Consider the following 15376-nt stretch of genomic DNA (forward strand, 5'->3'; position numbering starts at 1 on the left):
ATTTTTTAATAATTTTATGACCTGTTCAGAATTCGCCTATTCTTGGAGCGTCCGGTGTTTATCTTGCATCTGGGTTTATGTTACTGTACTTTAAGATACGGATCCATTTTAAAGGTGTGCTTGTACCATACATTCCCACACTTTTAGGAAATTTTCTTATTAAATAAAATAAAAGTGGGCTTATGAGATCATAATGCTGCCTGTGCGTCTCTGAGTCCTCCCTCCCATCAACTTCTGAGTGCCTGAAACAATCTTCCTGAAACTTGGTATGCATGTCATGACACCGGAGCCTGTCTCAGCAACATACTTCATAAATTCCTCGCACCAGTCTGTGTCTGTAAGTGTATCTCTCTTTTTGTTTTTGCTAGGCAACGGCTCGTTAAACTTTATCACGCCTTCCATTTCTAGGTAGCAACTCGGTAAAGACGTTCCCGCGGCAAAGAGAAGTTCTAGAGGCATCATCTTCTATGCGGTCCGCGTCGTATCAAGGGAAAGGCGATTACTTCTTGCAATAATTCTTTCTAAAGCAAATGCTCGTATGAAGCTTCCACTCTGCTTAATTAGGCACCACGGCATGATGTGTGAGGGGACGGAGATAGACAATAGCGTATTCTTAGCTTCGGTACCAGATGGAGGTGATGGCCAGCCTCATAGTCCGGCTGCCTTATCGCCAGGAAAGGGCATATGGAGCTGGGTGGGCCCCAGAGCCGGTCCGGACGTCGTGGAGAAGAGGAAAATACGAGTATTTCTTCTGCTGTCTGAAATGTTTTATTAACTTTGTGGCATTTGTATGGGCTGTCCTCGCCGTCCCGAACAGCTGCGTTCAGGAAGAGAGTCCGTACAGTGAAGTTTCGCAATTCGAATCGTCATTTCGCGTAGACGCAATGTTACAGTTTGGGATTGCGTTCCTTAACCGTAGAAAATGCTAATTTTATTGCTTAAAATGAATCCTGGAACCGTCAGTAAAGTGTTTCATTTTGCTATAACATTTGGAGACTCCACTAACTCCTCGGAGTTGAGTCCCTCTTGAGAAGCCGCTAGTCGCTCAGCCACTCAAGAACTTCCCAGCATTTTATGGAACCCGAAGGTTCATTACCGTGTACACAAGAGCCCTCCACCGGTCCCTGTCCTGAGCCAGATCAATCCAGTTCATACCATCCATCCTATCTCCCTGCGATCCAGTGTAATATTATCCTCCCACCCACTTCTAGGTCTCTCTAGTGGTCTCTTTCCTTCTGATTCTCCCACCAATATACTATATGCATTCAGCTTCGCCCCCATTCGTGCTACATGCCCTGCCCACCTCATTCTCCTTGACTTGATCATTCTAATTATACTTGGAGAAGAGTACAAGTTATGAAGCTCCTCATTATGCAGTTTTCTCCAGCCTCCTGTCACTTCATCTCTCTTCGGTCCAAATATTCCCCTCAACGCCCTGTTCTCAAACACCCTCAGTCTACGTTCCTCCCTTAATGTTGGATACCAACTTTCACACAGGAAAATTATGGTTCTTTATATTTTGATTTTTCATTTTTAGACAACAAACGCCAAAACCTCGGTACTAGATGGAGGTGAGTGGTTAAATTCACGGCCCTGCCTCTTTACTCCCAGGGTAAGAGTCCCCAGTAACCATCGGAGAAGGTGAGTGGGCCCCAGAGCCAGTCTGGTCGATGTGGAAAAGAACAAAACTAGACCGTGCCCGGAATCGAATCTCGATCCTCCCGATCGTAAGCCGTCGTTATACTGACTGGGCTATCCTAACTCCCGTCATCACGTGAGCTATCCAATAAGGTAGACTTGGAACCCTTTTATGATATTAGCAGCTTCATTTCGGCGGGGTGAAGTGTTTTCGAGCCTTCCGGTTCTGTTAGGAAGGGATGGATACGCAACAATCGGCGTTTTTGTTTTGTTTCTGTCCTAGCCTGTGAACACATTGTGCTGTGTCCGGCGTCGTGAGGGTTGGTAACAATGTCCAGTGCGTCCAACTGTTCGTGTCTTCTCCAGTTTTGCTGATAGTTTCATAGCAGCTTGACGCTGTTGCCAAAGTCGACTTGCACCGTTGTCGTTTCATTTTTTCCCACTTCTGATTATCAATTTTATACGGTTCTTCTGTGGTGATCGCGAAACTCCCTCTTAGTCTGATGACCACGGAGTATACCCGCAGTGACGTCCTGACTCGTGTAATGGCGCAGTCAAGAGAATATATTTCGTCACTGGGATTTTCTAAGTTGGTAATGCCGTATCGAAGCCAACCATTGTTTTATATTAACAGCTTAAGAAATGTATACACAGCGTGACAATCAGTGAAGTTGTCTCGCCAGAAATTGGGAATATTATTGCGATTATGAAAACGTCTTCATGTAACGCATTCTTTCTGCAAAAACCTTCAGAGTGAAGTTGTTCTCGAGATGTGATTAACCACAAAATCGATTTTGTTTACTTATATCGAAACCCATCAGACTTAAGAAAGTTTTGCTTAGTATAAAATGTGCGTTTCGTTTTCCTCTACAATTTCTGTTTCGATAATTTTTCTCTCCGATAAATGTCTGCCAAATTAAGTTCGAGACATACGCAGAAAAGCGTGTAGGTCTAAAGCATTCATTACCGTTGTCCGAATTTAACCGAAATTGGACTGTGTCGACCAACTTTAATGAAAAGTCACAATATCATATATATTTTTAATGCTAGTGGAGTGGGACTAAGTCCCTTGTACTGCGGCCACTTCTGGCTTATTGTACCAGCCTCAGATGATAGGTGAGGGTGATTGTGGAGCAATTGGTGGAATGAAGATTGGCAGGGGAAACCGAAGTATTCGGAGAAAACCTGCCCCAGCGCCACTTTGTCCACCAGACCCGGGATCGAACCCGGGCCGCCGTGGTGGGAAGCCAGCGACTAACCGCTTGAGCTATGGCGCGGCCTGACAATTTCATATAAATGAGGATAAACTGAACGCTCCCTACCATGTGTGCATAGGCTCTCGTTTCCACACAACTATTTCAATTCTGATAAACTTCCGGTAAAACCCGAAATATCCTGTTCTGTTTCAAGTTGCGTTCGGAACTCCCCGGGGTGTGCAACTAAATCGCTCCTTTCATTCGTGTGTCCGTCTATACACATCAAACAATTCGACAATCACTGAAAGTATTTTCACAAAATTTTATACTATTGAGTTTCGGTAACATCCGTCTATATCCTCCAGGTCTGGTTAAACTCGGACAAGATAGCTGGACACCTGACATGAACACTGCACGTGTTTCTGTGTATTGTCTCTCGAAACAGAAGCGACAGTCAAACGTGAAATACACAAGTTAAACTTAATACACTCTCCTACAAGTCTAACGGCTAGGAACACACACAGCGACATGTCGTACGATTTTTTTGCCGTACGACCTCCTCTTCTCACTAGAGCGACCAAATACATTTCTTTGCTCTCCGACTGCCGTACGGTAGATGTCGCATGTCGTCACGTATGAAAGCTAAGACTACACTTTATATTCTACTGCTTGATGCGACATGAACCGTACGGACGTCGTACGGCCGATGTCGCGTGTGTGTTCCTAGCCTAACGGCTTTCAAGATAATTAATCAATCGCTATGCTGGGCGACCATTTCACAGCTTGTATATGCAACACTCAAGAATAGTATCGACAACAAAAGGAAAAGATTACTTAACAATCAACAGTGGTTCTGTAGTTTGTCGTGCTTAATAATAATAATAATAATAACAAAAAGTATAAAACTATCCATGTAACTGGCCGTGGAGGTCCACAAGGTTGTGAGACGTCAAGGCTCACACATTTTCTAGACAATCGGCTCACAGATGGTGGTGAGGTCAGACTTAGGAGCCAGCCAGCCAGCCACCCTTTACGCCCCCCCCCCCCGAGGAAGATTCCTGGTGCTCCTTTCTGTTAGAGGCTGAGTCGACCCCAGGAACATATTGCGGCTGGAAGGATTAGGTCTATTGAAAAATCTAATAACCTAATCGGGATTAGGACCCGCGACCTTCTGGTCTGTAACATAGTGCATGAACCAACTACACTAACGCTGAAACAAACTTTCTCTCAACGGAATTTAAATTTACATGTAATTAAAAAGGAATTTTATGCGAACGCATAAATACCTGCTTGAGCCTATCGCAATGAATACATGAGCACGGCTGTAGCATGTCATACATAGCCGCTTCTGCCAACGCTCCTCTGAACTGTTCAACCTTGTTACACATTGTGCAGTGTTACAGTGTTAATCACGGAGAGACAACACGGAAACACACTCATATGACATTTTTCAGTTTGCAGCTAAGAGTCCAGCCGTATACAAGGTCAGTCGAGGGACTCAGGAAGTGAAGGGCTAAAAGAAGGTGACGCTTTAACCTGGGGGAATTTTAAAAACCGCTGACCCGAATTAAAATATTTTCGCAAAAGACTGAGTCCCTGAGACCACTAACCCCAGCCCTGGGCGTGTCACGAAATAGACGCTTCCTTGCCGAATAATCCACACATCGTTAGCGTTTCTCCTTTCTGTTGGTGTAACCTTCACCCCTCCATAAGCACGGACCTTTCGCTGTCGAGCCGCTATGGAGTTGTGTACAGTTCGTGTTGAACCACGGCGGGCAAAGCAGCAACACCAGGTGAGTGGCAGCAGGGTGCAGACGGCGACAGTGCTTGGGTTACTGCATTGGAGACAACGGCGAGCTCACGGGAAAATGAACCGTATACACACGTAGACGTTAATTTTTCGTCAATACAAGTGTAATGATGTGGCCACGCTCTTTAAGATATGAACTGTCTTCGAACGTTTGGGTCCTGGGTTCGAATCTCGCTCTAGGCATGGATGTCTGTGTACGTTTATTCTGTCTTTGTGTTGTACTGTGTGTAGGCAGCGGTCTTGCGACCGGTTGATCCCCCGTCCAAGGAGTCCTACAGACTGTATATAAGGTTATGAATTTGACAAAGCGGCCAGAAACTCTATTCTTAGGCGTTCCCCTGCAGAAGTTCGAAAGCAAAGCGCGCTGTGTAGCGGTCGTGTGCGTTTGCAAGCGTAACTCAGTAAGTATTTATTGGAGCGAGAAATAATTTTGCTAACGGGAGCTGCAGGAACAAATGAAATGGAAGCGATGACATGCGTACGTTTTCGGACTCTTGTATTCAGAAATGTTCCAGACACACGCGAGGATAAACCGAATAATCAACCGCGGATTTCCGAACGCGTGCAAAAACTGCTCAAGTCTGTTATTCTCCCAGCTGGATTTACATGTCTACACGTATATACTTGTATATTTTATTAAAATATAATCTTTTGTTCTCGTAGGTCTGTTAATAAACAAAAGCAAACGAACACGCTATGCGCGTGCGCTAACCTAGTACTACAAGGTGCATTGTTGTCTGTGCAAGAACGAGGAAGTACGAAAGAAGTAAAAGGTAAAGTTGTCCCTGTGAAAACATAATGGGGTGTGGAGGTATAGTTACACCATTCTTGACCTCGGCAGCAGATGGAGGTGAGTGGTCAGCTTCACACCCCTGCCGTTTTACCCCGGGGAAAGAACCACCCAGTGCCCACTAAGTAGGAGGTTGGGTGGGCCCCAGAGCCGGTCTGAGCACTGTGAAGAAGAGAAAAACCTTGCCCCTACACGCAATCGTACCTCGGCCTTCGAACTCGTAACCCGTCGCTATACCGACTGAGCTATCCAGGCTCAGTATGAAAGAACAAGAGATAGTAATACTGAACTGTGACCACGGGGGCCGCAAGGGCGTTTTCCAAGCGGGGGGGGGGGGNAAATAAGGGACATGGGGATTCATTACTCTGATCACGCGACACTCTCTGTCGGCTAAAGCTGTCACTAACTTCGCCGACAAGCAGCGGTCGCTCGGTCGATATAGTTCGCTTGCGAACTAAAGCCACGGAGTTCTTTCTTCTTTGGTTTTCCAAAAAATCTAGGTGCGGTGGGGACATCTGATTTGTCCCTCCCCTTCCGGCGTCCACCATATTAACCCTGGACGCACCATTGCGCATGTCAGGGTAGAAAGAAGGAGGAATGGGGAATACGGAGGAGGAAGAGAATAAGGATAAAAGGATGCGAAACAAAGACGAAAGGAGAGGAAGAAAGATGGAGGAACAGGATGAGAATGGCGAGAAGAGATATTGAAGCAAGAGAATAGAAGAAAAGATAATATATAGGAGGAATTTATAAGAATTAAAGGAAAGAAGTAAAGACGGGGCAGCTGAAAAAGAAAGATGCAAGATAACAGTGGGTAAAATAGAATGTAAAAGAAGGAAAACGAGGAAAGTAGGAAGAAAAGGAGAATAAAAGAACGAATTAGTGGAAGAGCGCAGAACAAAAGAAAGGAGAGAACAGGCGAACACGAATGGGATAAGAAAACAAAATCGCCGTATGCATATCACATGACGTGCGTTTGAACAGATTAAGGAAAGAGAATTGTAGGATAAAAGTGGATAAAACCGGCTGTTCGGTGCACGGAAACTTGTTTTGTCTTGGAAACGGAGGAGTTCTGCGTCACTTCCGAAAACTCCGTTTGATGACGTGAAGGTGCGTCACTGCGAACGCGTCACATACAGAAGTTTTGTAACAAGCCGTGAGCTGGTGGCCGTTCCAATTGAAAGTTCGAGGGACTTCCCCGTTCTGTTTCTCAGAGGACGACGTTAGTGCATTATCCGTCACAAGATGGCAGCATGAGTTTTCAGAGCGTCGTTTACGTCACTTTTGTGACCGGGAAGGACGTACCAAACGCTTTTGTAATATAACCCGGAGATTTGACGTCGCAATATCCATAAACGAAGAGAAGGCGAGGTAATTAACTAAGGGCCGCCCGTGTGTACTGTGCAAGCTGAAAACATCGGTATGGATTACGGACAGGACGACTCTTATTGTCGCCCATGTTCCACGGAAGATTGGTGTGTCCCTAAGTGAACAGTAGAACGGTCAAGGTTAACCACTTAGCTCGCCTTCTGTTCGTTAGAGGATAGTAGCTACTAAGGCTCGCATGCCAAGTCATTGCAATCTAGGGTACGGTCTTACGCCATGCGAAGTAGTGTGGTATAGTAGAAGTTTGCCAACGTTTCGGATGAGCGTATTGCCTCTGTCTTCAGAGTAGAGGAGTGAGCTAAGTAAGCTGAAAGCACAGTATTTGTTTTATATCCGTGAGTGTAAAAACAACTACTCATTTATTTTAAATTTGTAATTAGGTACAGCGTCGATCACAGCGGCCGCGGGGCCTGTCTTCTCTCGCTCAAACACTGGGATCGTGATTTCGAACCCCACTCAAGACATGGATGTCTGTATTTAAGATGTGAGGTTTTCACGGAGGTGACTATGAAGAATGTCGTCTTCTGGGATGTGGTGCCTTGTAAGTCTTGTGTGAACCGATGTTTCTGAGGAACGTATCATCTCCATCTTCAGGGCAGAAAAATCCGCGAGGGAGGAACTAACGTGAGACCACCTGCCCAAGCTGGTTCCTCCCTCGCGGATTTTTCTGCCCTGAAGATGGAGACGATACGTTCCTTCGAAACGTCGGTTCACACAAGATGTACACAGCGCCACATCCCAGAAGACGGAATTCTTCGTTGTCTGTATTGTTTGCGTTTATTCTGTGCTTGTGCTGTCCTGTGTATTGGTAGCGTTATTGCGACTGGCTGATCCCCCGTCCAAGGAGTCTTACCTACTGCGTACAGGATCAAGAAACTGACAAAACGGCAAATGCCCAAGAAAGAGCTGTAAATCCATAATAATAATAATAATAATAATAATAAAGTACAAGCCCCTAACTTATTGTGGTCATTAACTTTTACGAATTGTATTTTTATACTTGGCGTGTATCTAACGAACAAGAGAAGTACGCATGCGTTTAGAAGTGTCTGTGGACATATCTGAAATTATACAGTTGAGTTGCAAAATTTCATACAAAATTTTATCTGAAGCCACAAGCAGTTCTGAAGATAAAACTCGCAGGCGCCGTGTGTTCTGCACAGACAGTGATCAAAGTTTCACAAGCAGGGTTCACTGAGAGTAGCTGAGGAAAGGTGGGGGGGGGGTGATCCGGTTCCGAAAGCAGCCGCTGTAGCGGTTTGATCACTGCCGAAGCCTTGCAAGCGAGACAGCTCTCTCTGGGAAACGGACGGCCATGTGTACAACGCGTCCCCTTGACCGCGTAAAAGACGAGGCAAGCGGAAAACTGCGGACGCTCTGCTCTTCATAACAAAACAAAAAGCCAGGACGCGGTAGTCTGAAGTCCATCTGTTTTACGAACCAGGCTGCGTCTGTAACTCGTGTAGGCAAACTTACGGAAGAAAAAGGTCTTTGTAGGTATAGTGCGGTCGCGTTGCATGCGAGGGATTCGTGCCTGGAAACCTGCATAATTGAAGACAAGCTTTCTCATAGAAATAAATGCAAAGTAAGGGGGGTGGATGGTGGGTATTTCAATTACTGGCTCAGACTGGGGCAGTCTCTCTTGGAATAAAGCACCCATCTGGACATTACGACCGGATTTTTATTACTGTCAGACAGTTGCAGGGTTTGTTGATGTGGGGCGCTCTCTCTGACGAGAATAAGGGTCTGTCTTTTACAATTGTTGCCGGCTCTCGCCAGCGCAGTCATTCTTGGGTCCGATTCCCGTGGGACTCTTGACCATATTTTACTGTCTAAATTTAAGACTTCCCTTTTCGTCGCCTCCTACGGCTCGCAGGATCACGGTGGAGGTATTCGACCTCGCCTCCACACGGGAGCCAACAATTCAAAGTCAAAGTCGAAGACATGTTACGTCTGACGGTCAGTCGGCCAATCTGGCTTGGAGTAAAGCACCCATCTGTGGCTTAAGACCAGATTTTTATTACTGTCTGACGGTTGCAGACTTCCTGAGGTGGGGCGCTCTCTCTGAAGAGAGGACGGGTCTGTCGTTTGCCGGAGTCACAGTCAGCAGTAACAAGTCTGTTGTCAGTATGTAAATTTACATTTTACATGTTATTAAATGCATCTATATAGAACATATACAAAGACTCTGTCAGTCCAGGCTCAGTACAGCAGATCATCCCCTATCATTAGTAACTCCTGCTACCACGGCAGTCTAGTCACTTGAACGGTCGTATGCCTGACCGCCGCCAAGTTTAAGCCTCTTACATTTCCTGTGTCGGGCTTCGCGAACATTTGTATTTACATAATTCTGTAAGACTTCTGCTTGTTGCGTGCACAATTTTGTTATATAATCACATAACATATATACGGAAGTTTGGAAGACATGTGCAAATCGTGAACCGGTGTGCGCTTTGGAGAATTTCCAATGGTGCGGAAAATTTTGATTTTCAGGTGCTACGATTTTAGTAGATAGTTCTCTGCTACAAACTCGCAGGCGGGACAAGCATAAGTCGTGATACTCCTAACGATCTGAAGTATCAGTCTCCGTTATATAGCCGCGGCACGGACCGCATACAAAACGTCTTCCATTATTGCTTGTTTCCTTCTTGCCGCGGAAACAACGTGTCCACAGAGCTGTTCCCTAGCAACGGCAGTTGTACTGTCGCCTGTTTACACAGCTGTTACTTGGCAATGGCTCTACATGTCACAACATTTCTCCTCAAGCCCAATCCAGAGGGCCTGTACCCGAGATCAAGACCAAGTAATATTCATCTGTGAAAAGTAAAAATAGATTGGCCACCCTGAAGAAAAAAGCGAGATATCTGGGGTCATGGCTGTGTCTTGTAATTGCAGACAGCACAGCAATACACGCACGCAGAATGATGCGATCCTTGAGATAAGACCTCATGAAATATCTCGTACGGAACGCCTGCAACTCCCACAGATCTGCCTAGAGACCGGCGGATGCCCGCGTGATCGGACCATCTGCCGACACGCGGGCTGCTTGGGGTACCGTAGCAGTTGGCGAGGTGCTCTCGAGGCATGCGCAGAAACACTTGTCATGTCCGTTGTTGCTGTCCGATTTTAACATAAACTTGAGCCCGTTAGACAGCACCCACAATATACTATATATATATATATATATATAATAGGCCTTCGCCTACCTCCACGAAACTCTCCATTTCACTTCGGTTTACTACATCTTACACATTCGGTAGGACTCCTTGGGCCGGTGTTCAGCTCGTCGCAAGGCTTCTACCTGTACACAAACACCAAACATCCATGCCCTGAGTGGGATTCGAACCCACGATCCCGGCTTCCGAGCCAGCGAAGACAGTGCATGCTTTAGACCGCTCGGCTACCGTGACCGGCGCGACAGAGAGTAATAGGCTTTAAAATATTGAAAATTGAGTCTGAGCCTTGAGCTCCAGGAACGTGAACATGTACATTCCGTGACGTAACGAACTCGACTTCTGGAAAGCATTAAGTCGGAAGTGCGAGGCAGGGCCGTGCTGTCGTCCCACTCAACCCAGCCTGTACTTGGCAATGACAGCGCCAAGGTTTAGTGAAAGTAAGGGGAAGGACTTTTCTGGATTATGACATCGCATCGTCTCGTAGGCTGTTACAAATGTTGCGGAGGAAGCTGCTGTGGACATCGTCAGGGTGGCAGAAGACTCAGCAGAACACGCCATTACGAACTGCGGTGTCACCTTTCTGTCCCTCTCCCTCGATTTCCTATTTTGAAAATTACATTTATATTTTCTCTGTTTTCTAGACCGGAGCAGCTGTTTCCTTGAAATAGCTCCTCAATTATCCCCATAAGGCTGAGTTGACTCTCTTCCAGACCCACTACTTCTAAAAAAAAATCTTGTAACGCCGGGAATCGAACTCTGACCACTAGACCACAGATGCGGTATAGAAAACCGAGATTAACGGCCCTAGGGACCCGTTGAGCTGACCACGCGACAACCTCTATCCGCTAAAGTTGGCACTAACTTCGCCGACAAGCGGCGGTCACTTGGTCGGTATAGTTCGCTTGCGGACTACAGGTCACGGAGTTTTAATTTATATTTTCTAGCCGCTAGAATGAATGCCGGATTTCGGCTTTCCTCGCGGCAGCGGAATATGACTTCGTGTAGACCGGCAGACAGTTACAAGCGTTTTGAGAGAACATAGAGTGTCCATCTGCGCTAGGAGACGTGCTGTCGTCACCTACCATCGGGAAAATGTTGCCTGCATCTACCTTGAGGCCTATGTTGTTCTCATCTACCCTAAAGAGCGTACTGGCTCCATTTACCCTGAACACGGAGGCGGTATGTTCCTCAGAAACGTAGACAACGCTCTGACTATGTGACGTCATGGCGCACTACGCCATGGAGATGTACTAGTTGGAGCAGATTGGTCAGCTTGACGCCCCGGCCGCTTTACTCCCGGTTCTCATTGGATAGGAGGCTGGGTGGGCCTCAGAACCGGTCTAGATGACGTGGAATCTTCCCTGTACCGGGACTCGAACTCGGACCCCTCGACCGTCCAGCCCGTAGCCAGTCTCAATTATAGGGACAGCGCTATCCCGGCTCGCAGAGTACAGTAGTGGTCTTCACCTGTGAAATTCTAATTTATTTGCTCTGAAATTACGCCGCGAAACGTGTGATTTTTTCATAAAGAGCAAAATGCCGTTCGCATTGTGGACACACCTGGGTGGTGCGTTGGGAAGGGGGAAAATAAATGTGACTGGCTTCACAGCAGTCGCGCGTTTTCTGCCTGACCTGCTCCACCACTGCCTACATCTCTAGCTTCATTCAAAATGATATCGCCTGAAGCTCGAGCTCATGCCATACAGTGCTGTCGGAGAAGTTGCCGCTCCGGCCAGGGGACTGCGTTTCCTAGGTCACCGAGTTACGGCGAAGTTTCTGCTGCGGCAGCCGCTGTAAAAGAACTATCTTCCCCCTCTACAAGGATATAACGCTGTTTAATCCGTTGAAAGTACACTGACGTTTCGAAGGAATATTTCGCCTCCAGCTTCAGGTCTATGAATAAGCCAAGCAAGGAATCAGCGTGAAAGCAGTTGCCAAGCAGAGCTCTGCTTTCAACGGGCAACACGGCGCTATATCCCAGAAGAGAGACCTCTTCATAACCCCTGCTGTGAGAACCCCAGATCCTACACGGCGCTATATCCCAGAAGATAGACCTCTTCATAACCCCTGCTGTGAGAACCCCAGATCCTTGGTAGGCTTATGCAACTCGTCCTGAGGTTCAGATATTTGTGAATCCTGCCGTCGGTTCTTTGGTCTTCCCATATTTGTTTTCCTGTTAGTGTAGGTGAGACTGAAAGCTTATGGCTTGTGGCTTCTTCTACACATCTTCATCATCACTATCATCATCACTTGCCGAACTGTTCCGGCCTCGTGTGTACAGTTTCCTCTTCAAAACTCTTGCACGATTCCTTGGTCAATGCGGTTTCTAAGTTCTTAGCAGTTTCGGAATTTCATTTCTTGGCAATCCGTCGATTGTTGAATCCAACCGGGTTTATACTTTATATTTATTATATATGCATCCTTTTTGTGGATTTTTATGGGTGTGAAACTTGGTCTCTGACAGTAAGTGAAGAACATAAATTGATGGTATTTCAGAACAGGGTGCTTAGGAGAATATTTGTACCGAAGAGAGATGAAGTAACAGGAAGTTGGAGAAAAGTGCATAATGAGGAGCTTCAGAGATTGTACTCTTCTCCAAGTATAATGATAATTATCAAGTCAGGGAGGATGAGATGGACAGAGCATATAGAATGCATGGAGATAGAATGCATACAGGATTTTAGTAGGAAAACCAAAAGAAAAGAGACCACTAGGAAGACCTAGATGTGGTTGGGAGGATGATGTTAAAATGAATCTTGGAGAAATAGGATGGAGTTGTATGGACTGGATTGATTTGGCTCAGGATAGGAATCATTGGAGGGCTCTTGTGAGGACGGTAATGAACATTAGGGTTCCTTAAAATATTGCGAAATTCCTGAGTAGCTGAGGGCTCAGCTCCATGGAGTTAGTTTGTTAATTAGTTACACGTAGGTCCTCGTTTCTAATTCTGTTGATACGCGTTCATTTCTCTTCCCAAGTCTGCTTCATAGAAGTCACTTCAGCAGCTGCAAATCTTGTTTTGCCTTCTGCTTCCATTGCCCAGTATACACTGCCACATGAGGGTGTCACGAAAGCTGTGGTATTCTCAATGTTTCTGGACTTATGACAGGTTTAAATAACCGAACTGATGGGCTACTGCGTGTGTAGTTTCCAGCATATTTCGGCTTACGGTTAATCTGTGTCAGTGGAAGGCAGGGCCCAAAGCATATGACGGGAAGTTAGCGCCGTAAGTTATTTCCAGAACTTTCTGTTCTCATCATTTTCGGCCCCATGCGCAGTGGGTTCCATCCGCTTTTCCTCCCGGGTTTAAATCGACAGAAGCTTGAACCTCCCTCCGCTGTTGAATAAAGAATATGTGGAGCTTAAACTCCACGTCCCATATAAGCTGTCATGATATGGTGATTAACTATAGAGACGATTGTAATAATGGCCAAGCAGGCGATTTTGAACCATGCCGTGACCTTGCGTTAAGACGCTTCATCGATCCCCAAGGTCGCCACCTGTACTGGTCTGACGTCACTAATAGCAAGCCGTGAAATGTCCAGCGGTGGGGAGTGCCACTGAGGTAGGATCTTATTCATGGGAAAGGAAATGTTTCGGGGGAAAAAAAAGAGTAAGACTTCAGAGGAAACCCCACTGGGTACAAAATGTACGATTCATTTTTCTCTACGGCGTTTGTTAGAGGTACTCGTATTTTTCTTCGCTCCGAAGAAGATACATCGAGATAAGCCCTAGACATGCATATACTCGCTTGTAGTCTTCACGTAAAAGGTCCCATATTTTTGTTACATTTGAAAAAATGGAACGTTTCGATAAATATCAGTAATCCTCCAGAACTTCAGATTTCATGAAAATAAGAAGTTCTGGGAATAATGAATCGCCTACTTTTCTTTGATACGACACGGGTCGATTAAAAAACGACTCGTCCAACAATTTTTCTGTTCTTGCATGTGCATTTGTTGCTGTAATAACGTTTTTACAGAGCCGTTGCCTATCAACGGTAGGGAGATAAATATAGAGACAAATAGACTGATAGGAGAGATTTATGAGATACGCCTTTGGGATTGTCTCAGGTGCCATGATATACATATCAAGTTTCATAAAGATTGATTCCGGCATTCAGGAGTTGATGGGGAGAGCTTTACAGGCACACAGACAGCATGGTGATCTCATAAGCCTACTTTTATTTTCTTTCAGAATAAGGAAAGTGGTTGATAAGTTAAGAGATTATTGATTTGTTTCGAACGGACAGAAAAGAGGACAGGAGGTGGGGGGACGTAACGACGCTAAGCAAGTACGTGTAGCGTCTGTCTGCTTGTGCAGAATCTTGAAAGACCAAGTTCGTAATCTTTACAGTGAATATAAAATGCAATTGAAAGGAAGGACAATATTGTGCAGCACAAAAAGGGATTGTCTGTAAAGCTGGGGAAACTTCTGGAATGAAAACAAATAAGGCGTTTTCATTCGTGTTGATGATAACGACCACACTATCAATAGTCGCTTCTAGTTTTATGCAGATCGGTTTTGTACGTATTGGATTATGCAACATGAAGTACGTCCATTTAGATAGTCACTTGTTTCCCAGAGCCATTATGATACCTCTGAGTGTTTACTCATGTCAGTGTCCAACCAGCTTTGCCTTGAAGCGAACACAGCGCCCCTGACAGAATTAGTTGAATCACTGTTGCAAACAATTGTTAGCATCAATCGTTTCCCTTTGTTCTCTGTTTAGTTTATAGTTACGGTCTGAAACAATGCACAATGGAACGACAGAATTGAGACAGGCATTCCACTAAGTCAAAGGTAGCAATTAAATACGTTACTCTTCACGGATGATGAAATTGTAACAGAAGACAGTGAAGATAATTTACGCAATCCTGGTAAAATGTATAATCCGAAAATGTGCCAAGTTTCCGGATATAACTGAAATGCTTATTGATCATTATACCTACATTAAGAGGAGATACATCAGTTCAGTTATCAAGGAAGCATGTACATCAGACAAACACTTAAATAGTGAACTCGGTAAACCTGACAGAAGGTGCGGTACCTCGAGAAGAAGCGTAAAGACTAAATCCAGAGGAGGAAACGCAGCTGAAACATTGCAAAAGCAGGAGGAATTTTGAAGTAAATCTTTCATCATTAAGTAGAGAGACATATATAAAATAGAATTAATAGAGATGCGATGATTATGAGTAGCTAGAGATTACTAAGAATTGATAATATTAAGAAAGAAGACGTTAAAAACAGCTGAAAGTACAGTCAGCACAGAAAAAGACAGATGATCGCGGACAAAATTGGCTGAATAATTTTAACAGAATGATTGCTGAGAAAGCACTGAAGTATTATTATTATTATTATTATTATTATTATTATTATT

General features: G+C 45.2%; 1 protein-coding gene across 3 annotated transcripts in view; it reads left to right on the forward strand.

Annotated features, from left to right (window-relative positions):
- The window catches only part of LOC111862814 (D-xylose transporter), a 78402-nt gene that overhangs the window by 41209 nt on the left and 21817 nt on the right, over positions 1-15376 (forward strand). The window contains exon 1 of one of the 3 annotated variants that reach the window (XM_023848525.2): positions 4596-4627. The exons of 1 other annotated variant lie outside the window; for it this stretch is intronic. The gene's annotated coding sequence lies outside the window, so the exon portion shown is untranslated. Of the gene's footprint in view, positions 1-4595; positions 4628-5401; positions 5418-15376 lie in introns of those variants that run through there. One more of the 3 variants, XM_033750804.1, reaches the window with a different exon arrangement.

The sequence above is a fragment of the Cryptotermes secundus genome, unplaced genomic scaffold (genome assembly GCF_002891405.2).
Source record: "Cryptotermes secundus unplaced genomic scaffold, Csec_1.0 scaffold462, whole genome shotgun sequence".
Lineage (NCBI taxonomy): Eukaryota > Metazoa > Arthropoda > Insecta > Blattodea > Kalotermitidae > Cryptotermes > Cryptotermes secundus.